This window comes from Hippoglossus stenolepis, chromosome 17, assembly GCF_022539355.2.
Source record: "Hippoglossus stenolepis isolate QCI-W04-F060 chromosome 17, HSTE1.2, whole genome shotgun sequence".
Classification (NCBI taxonomy): domain Eukaryota; kingdom Metazoa; phylum Chordata; class Actinopteri; order Pleuronectiformes; family Pleuronectidae; genus Hippoglossus; species Hippoglossus stenolepis.
In genome coordinates this window covers 1,641,126-1,649,432 of record NC_061499.1, presented here as the reverse complement: position 1 = coordinate 1,649,432, position 8,307 = coordinate 1,641,126, and positions in this window count along the sequence as shown.

Sequence of the window (8,307 nt, the reverse complement as noted above, 5' to 3'; positions counted from 1 at the left end):
TAGAGAGATAGATAGATAGATAGATAGATAGATAGATAGATAGATAGAAGGATAGATAAAAGGATAGATAGATAGATAGATAGATAGATATAGATAGATAGATAGATAGATAGATAGATAGATAGATAAAGATAGATAGATAGATAGATAGATAGATAGATAGAAGGATAGATAAAAAGATAGATAGATAGATAGATAGATAGATAGATAGATAGATAGATAGATAGATAGATAGATAGATAGATAGATAGACGGATGGATAGATAATCCACAACATTAAATATACAGTAACATCTGCTGTGTGGCTGCTCCCTTGTGTATAAATTACATCTACTTATGTCAGCAGCAGTTTCATGTATCTGTGGGTTTTCCTCCTTTAATATGTATTTCTTTTTAATGGGCCTTGCTGCTCTCCTGCTGACTCTCCAGCTCCTGCTCCTCCTCCTCCTGCTCCTCCTCTCCTCCTCCTCCTCCTCCTCCTCCTCCTCCTCCTACTGAGCGCTGTGATGATATAAATTAGCTTCACAGTTTTCTGCCTCCATCTCTCACACCAGTCCTGATGAGGAGAGTTCATACTTATAGATTTTAGACTAATGCTACATCTTTGGAAAACTGGAGTCTTTGGTCTTTTTAATCATGATGATGTTTGTTCTTCATCGTGACACAACCACGTCGTCCCTGCTTCCTGGTGAATCTGTCACTTCCTGTCAAACTTCGACCAGAAGTGTCACACGTGTGATGTTCGCTGTCACGCATCAGATCAGCCATTTGAAAAGAGGTCGGCAGTAACACACGCTGCGTTTGGGTACTTTCCATTTACGTTGTGATTTATGAAACAGAAAGAATCTGTGAGGAGGACGTGAGACGAGTAAACAGAGTCTGTGCCTTTAAACATCCTGAGTGAGACGAGTAAATTGTGTTTTTCATGGTCAATCAATGAAGCCACACAGCTCCACTATGTGCTTCCTCTCTCTCTCTCTCTCTCTCTTCTCCCTCCTCTCTCCTCCCAATTTCAACCAAATCCACATTTTCTATCATCTCCTTCCATTTTTCTGCCTCCTCTCGTCTCTCCTTCATCTCCTATCCTCTTCCTCCTTCCCCTCCTTCAACGCCTTCCTCCTCCTCCTCCTCCTCTTCCTCTCCTGTGGGCCATCAGAATTCATTACAGGCTGAGCTGATTCATGGCTCAGTCCCACACCATTGGAAAGCATGGAGACGTGCCTATAAATCTGCAGCTACACACACACGCACACACACAAACCACAGAAAACACATTGCATGCGTATCAGCACATCAAAGCCATGAATAAATGAACATGGTGCACGAACCAGAGCGTGGAGACGGACACGCACTAATACACACACACACGCATACAACATGCAATTACACCCACGCATCACACGAGGAAGCCATCAGCCTCCGTCCTCTGGACCGTCATCACGTGCAGCAGCCTGCTGGGAGTCCAGTGCGATGCAGCAAATGACTCCTGGCTTCACAACAAGCGGGGGGCTCCAGGTCCCTTTACTGTCCTGACACCCCCAACTAATGGCTTTGCTCTGTGTGTGTGTGTGTGTGTGTGTGTGTGTGTGTGTGTGCATGTGAGTCCTAGGAAGCACAACAGCACATGTAGCACAGACACCAGAGCGGATGTAAATATCTGCTGTGGAGATGTTTGTGTGTCCATCAAAGTAATGAAGCAGCGCAGAGAAGTTCCGGCCCGAGTGTTTGCATCAGCTGATCGGCAGCGTCACCGCCACGGGCTCGTTCATCAGCTGCCCGGCGACCAGCTGACAGGTGGAATCCATTGATATTCACAAGGTGCACGAGGACGTTCGTCCCTCGACACCGACTCACTGTTACTTCACCAACACAACTGCATCCTGCTGCGTAGAGCAAAATGTTTGGAATCATTTCAAGAGAAGAAACTAATTTTAAATGTTGTCTCTTCTTCCATTTGTTTAGTACAAGGTGCCGTGTTTTATTGTGAAGTAATCAAAAGTATTAAATTAATATAAGTATCACATGGCTTCAGACTGAATATTAAATATTCATCATTAGTATTGAATCACATTTATTATAATCCACAAGGTTACGTTATTCAGTAATTGATTTTATTTCAAAGTAATCTGACCACACACTGTTTATGTGTGTGTGTGTGTGTGTGTGTGTGTGTGTGTGTGTGTGTGTGTGTGTGTGTGTGTGTGTGTGTGTGTGTGTGTGAGTGAGTGAATTAAATATTTGCCAGGAAGTGAAGCAACTGCAGCCTGACTCCTCACGGAGACACATAAAGAGATGTAAACAGCCCCAGTCAATGTATCATCCTCAAGTCACTGAGCTCGCCAAATGTACTCTCTCTCTCACACACACACACACACACACACACACACACACACACACACACACACACACACACACACACACACACACACACTTAATGAAAGACAACCTAAACACACACACACTTCATGAAACACAACCTACACACACTCTCCATCTTTCCTTCCTCTTCCCTCGTTACACTCTCCCTCCTTCCACTCACTCTCTTTAATTAACCCCCTCAGGCTTTCACAAACGCATGCCAAGGTGCTAAAACACACACACACACACACACACACACACACACACACACACACACACACACACACACACACACACTCTCCGACTAAACAGCACTTACATCTGCCCACACACTCACTCACACACAAACACAAATATGCACAAAGATATTTTTGTAGAAAAGAGCGTCAACCTTCAGAGTAAAGAGAATTTCAAAAGACAGAATCTCACTTTGAGAAGATTTCAGGTTAACAGGAAAAACTTTTTTCAAAGTACCTGATCCTGTCTTCCACATGTCTTCAACCAGAGCTTATATCAATCAAACATGAATGAAAGTAAACCTGATGGTTTTACCACACACGGTTTTCAGAGTGTGGCTCCAAGCAGCTTCAGGTGAGGAGCAGAGAATGACAGTAAAGTATTTATACAGAAGTTATTCTATTAGTTTTGTTTTAGTTATTATATAGTTCCAACTCCAGATCATGTCCAGACCCCTTTTCCCAGATATTGAAATGGATAAACAGTTAATAAACATTATGATTCCACAGAGATCCAGAAATCAATCAAATCTAGGCAGGTAAACAAATGTGGAACAAGGTGTCACCGTTCTCCACGGTTTGTCTGAGGGGCGACCAGAGAATACGATTTATTATATTTAAACAAACGACAAAAGGTGGAGCTTATAAATAACTAAACATTGATTAAGCATGTTGCAGAAATACAAATGTAAGTGAGTGACACAGAACCACTGTCTCCTACCAGAGTTATATTTATATATTTATGTCTGCAGCCGCTGCCGACTCCCGTCTGCACGTCACGTCGCTCACGAGCATCGATCGAAGCCTCCGACTCAGACGCGAGAGTCCAAACACGAATCTGCTCCGAGACCCGAGAGCATTTTCTGTCCCTGAGAATTCTTATCTCCGAATTTGGTGATTCATTTGTAGTTTCGGGAGATTTTAATCGAGTCATTTCTGTTCACACATTCACAGATGACGTGTACACACAAAAAACACAGCCTCCCTGCAGACTCACACACACACACACACACACACACACAATCCATAACTGCCACCCTCTTCCCAGATTGACTGTTTTTTCCTTCCAAGCATCACTTACTAATGTCATTGCTCCGAACCAGAAGGCTTTCTGACGTAATGCTCGCTCTACCTCCCTCCCTCTCTTTCTCCTCTTTCCATCCTCTCTCTTCTTCTTCTTTTCTCTCTCTCTCTCTCTCTCTCTCTCTAATTCCATTTCTTCATCCCTCCATCACTGATTTCTCCTCTTTTCAGTCTGAGAGGAGTCTTGAGAGGGAAGAAACAGACGGGGCTCGGGGATTAGGATGATGAAAACTGCTCATTTCAAGAATAAGGACCACGACAGATGGGTATTAAAAAAAATAAAAAACCTATTGTAGCTGTAGTGAAAATATAACAATAAAAAAATTAGTTAATCTGTCCTGCGCGCGAGAGAGAGAGAGAGAGAGGAAATGAAGAGGGCCGGTGAACGTGTCTATAACCACGTTTTCATTCACGCCTCTTTTTTATTTTGGAGTGAGAAAGGAGTGAGCCCGAGAGAAAGGAGGCAGGTCGGAGTAATAAACTACAGTAAGTGCACCACACAGTGAGCACAGCAGCACAGGGGGGGGGAGCGACAGGAAATGGAGGGCAGGGAGGAAAAAGGGGGAGAAAAGACATATTAAGGAAGCAGGGGGGGGATAAAATATTCCTGATATCTCGTTCTCTCTCTGCGGCGAGTGGCGAGGCCTGGAACGAGGTGCGGAACGACTCCTGACTCGCGAAGCATTATTCAGGCCGATATTAAAGGGCTCATGCAGCCGTCGGCCCTGATGGGAGGAGATGGAGAAGGAGAGAGTGTGTGTGTGTGTGTGTGTGTGTGTGTGTGTGTGTGTGTGTGTGTGTGTGTGTGTGTGCGCAAAAAACCACTGTTGCCTAGTTTGTAAAATTGAAGCAATTTATGAACAACTTTTTCCCGCAACACATTTCCATCCACAGTGTTTAAGTGTCTCTCATTGTGACTTGTCTGCAGAGCTGCTCCCGGCTCTCGTTCTCTTTGTGTGTCGAGCAGCGAACAAGTGAAGACACGGGTGTTGGAAACGTGGAGGAAAGTCGACGCTGCTCGTTTACGCTCCTTCTCTCTCCTCTGTTCACTCCCTTGTTTGTTATAGCTGCTGCTTGCGCTCATGTGGAGTCTTGTTGCTTGGACAGATTTCCTGCACTCTAGCTTCAGTTCCCGCTCCGTGTTGACCCGGGATCCATGATGGTATATTGTCGTTTTCCCGTCACGATGAGGAGCTGGTGTAATCATGAGGCCGTACAGGACTCGCAAAGAAGCAACGCAAACACACCCACAGCGAGGGCGAGACAATTTGATTAGTCAACACTACACGTGGCATTCTATTGGCTGGGAGTTTTAAAGAAGTCGAGCATGAGGAGACGAGCTACAGGTGGAGCGCGAGCGGGGTGTATGTGAGGGTTTTGAGTGACAGCGTTACAGAATCTAAACGTGAAATCAATAAGTCCTGCTTTCTAACTAAGTAATAAGGAAAATAAAACCTGTGCCTCCCGTTTGCTCTCCTCCCGTCATCTTCCAGCACGTAAGACACACAGAGCAGGATTTAATTGAACATATACTGTGATAGAAAATGCTTGTAAACCAACTTGTAACATTAAAAAAAGAGAAACCCATCATTACTGGCAGCGCTGTGCCGCCGACCATCGTTAGGACGGAGAGTTAATCAGGCAGAGAAGCAGTGACGGATGGATTCCCTGTGCAGGCGTCCACCACTGGCTGACCTTTGTGTTACTCGTGTTTTCTACTCGTGTTTCTGTGAAAACTCATTTCTGTTTCCCGGCGTCTCTCCGTCGAGCTGCAGGCGCAGAGGAGCAGCAGACGTCTCATGCAGCCGTGTAAACATTTCGCTCCGCGGTCCTTCGAACAGCACAGCCAGCGTGTTGACCCTCTTTACTGCACAGCCCCGGCGGAGCGTGACCACCGCTCAGATTTCTCTGTTTACACCGGCGCCACGGAGAAAACATCCGGTCCACAAACACTCGTAAAAAAATCATTCCACATCATTAAATCGAACCAGAGCAACAGAACTGAAGCGTCAAGCTGAGTCTCATGTGGAGAAAATAAGCTCAACACGGGTCAGACACTTTTTAAATGTTGGGTAATTATCTAAATGCTCCCGCCCTTGTTTTTCATATAAGTGGCTTTGAATGCAGCTGTGCACGCTGATGTTGTAACGCTATAGAGAAACATGGACTCCTGTGGTGGAGCGTGCACGTGGTGCTTTTCACCTGCACCTTCTTATCTTCATGCACGATCGTTTTAATAAAAGAAAACACTCGATGCAGGAGCAGAAACGTACAGGAGATGTTTTCCTCTCTGACAAGGTCACGTGGAAAACATCTCCTCTGGTGAACAGATCCAAATCCAAACATGTAGTTTCACGAGGGGCCTGTTGAGTGTGTAGCTGCTGCAGCCGCGGCTCGGCCTCCTCCATGTTAGTGACGTTGACCATCACAACAACATTTCTGAGCCGAGCTTCACTTGACTGTGAACAAACAGGTGAACAGCTCTGTGAGCGGCGGCTGCTCGTTTTGTATCCGAGTATAAACTGAAGGTTTATTTACTGCGTCTTAATATCAAAAACCACAACTCTTGTTCCTGCTCCGGGTTGAAATCCATCTCCCTCACAGCCACCGGCTGCATGGAAGTTTTCTGGGTTGTCCTGTTGGCTCAGAGGAAGGAAGTAGGTCAGCTAATCAATACGGCAGCTTCCCTCAGGCCAATGAAAGGATGATAGATGTACCTGCCAAACCCTGGAAACCTCAACATAAAGGGTTTTAATGTGGGACACTGGACGGACATCAGCCACCCAACCGGCCTCAGTCCGCACCAGTGACATCGAGCGTTTCTCTGGAGGTGGATTTCAGACCCGAGCGAGGAAGCTTCACTTCTGCACAGGAGACTGCAGATATCACACAGGGCGCTGGATTAAACATGAGCACTTCACTGATGGAGATAACTCACAGGCAGGTCAACATGGACTCAGAGACAAGTGGCAAATAAAGATTATTAATATTATTATTATTATATCGGACAGATTTTGAGAAACTGCCCCTGAAACAGAACCAGTGAAGAAAAACATTTATCTAAAATCCTTTCTGCACAAAATAAGGGTTTTACTGTAACTTAATGAAAAATCTACTTTTACTGAGAGTTAATGCAAACTCAAACGTTGCTTCTCTAAAACCTCATGCAGTGTTTTCACGATTCAACGACGAGCTGCCACAGACTGAAGCTAAGACTCAGCCGAAGCCTGAAGCCGGGTTAATGTGTCAAGTATCACGAATGATGGTGTGATCGCCTCCTGACGAGCACCGGTGTTCCAGCTCCAAGTGAAACCGGTGAGGCAGGTTGATGTAAAGTGGCCTCCGCTTGCACTTTATCACTTCAGTGATTTCTTTTAATGTGTCATATCAGAGCCGTTGATCTGTGACCTTCGTTTCACACACGCTGATTCACTCCCTCATCTTTCCTCCCTGCAGAGCTCCATCCCGCCCTCACCTCCGAAGAAAGAAACGGAAAAACAACAGAGAAACCAAAGCAGGCAGCAGCTTCTCGTCTCCTGCTGACTGTCAACTTCTGTCCGTCGTGTTTCCACTGTGACGTTTCCCCTCCGCTTGTCGGCCTGAGGACACACGGCGAGCCAGAGAGTGTGTCTGTTTGTGAGACAGAACATCTTCGCTGCCGGGCTGGTGTTGCTGTGCTGCTTCTGTATGCATGTGTGTGTCTGTGTGAGACGGGGAAGTTCCTGCACTGTGGTGCTAGGAGGGGGGGGGGGGGTGCATCTCAGAGAGGGCTGAGATCTGTGCCTGCAGTGAGTCTCGTGTGCACGGCGCGCGCCGTGACTTGTAATGCTTCTCGTGTTTGGCTGCAACAAGGAGCTGCACACACACACACACACACACACACACACACACACACGCACACACACACGCACACACACAGTTGAATCATTAACTGCGTAATTAACTGGATTCATTGCCTCACCCCCGACCACAAAGACTGCAGCACTGCACACAATCCATTCTCCATCACGCCAATCGAATCCGATTTAAATCTTCTAATGTGCATTTTAAAAGGAGATTTATGAACTGAGCTGGTCTGAGATCAGCTCTACAACATGAAACCCTCTCTTCCTTCATGCAGGCTCAGCACGACCTGGCCAATCGTGTACGGACGCTGTACGAACAGATAAACACTCAATATTCAACCTGCGATCGCTAAACATTTCATTCCGAAAGCTTTGGCATCGAAAGTCTCTTTTCTGGGAAGAATTTCCTCCAGATTTTGGAACCAGGCAGCGATTTGCTCCCAATCAGCCTCGAGAGCCGTCGGCCACTTTCAGATCGATTGTAGCCCTGCAAGAAAAAAATGTAAAAAAACAACCTCTGGCTCATTTTAGTGGTTTTTATGTTGATTCCAATGCTGACGGCTCCATTTGGAAGAAAATGCTCCATCGTCTGCAAAAAGCTGGAACTTGGCTCCTTGGCTGGTTCATGATGTGACGTCTCCTCCAGAATCTAAAGCATCGCAGGGATCAGGGTTTGTAGTCCAGGGCTGTTTGGGTCTTCGTCCTCTTTCTGAAGTGAGTGTTCCACACTCTGTGTCAACTTCTTTCACCCTAAACTGGAAGAATTATGTCCTTCATGCTTTGTG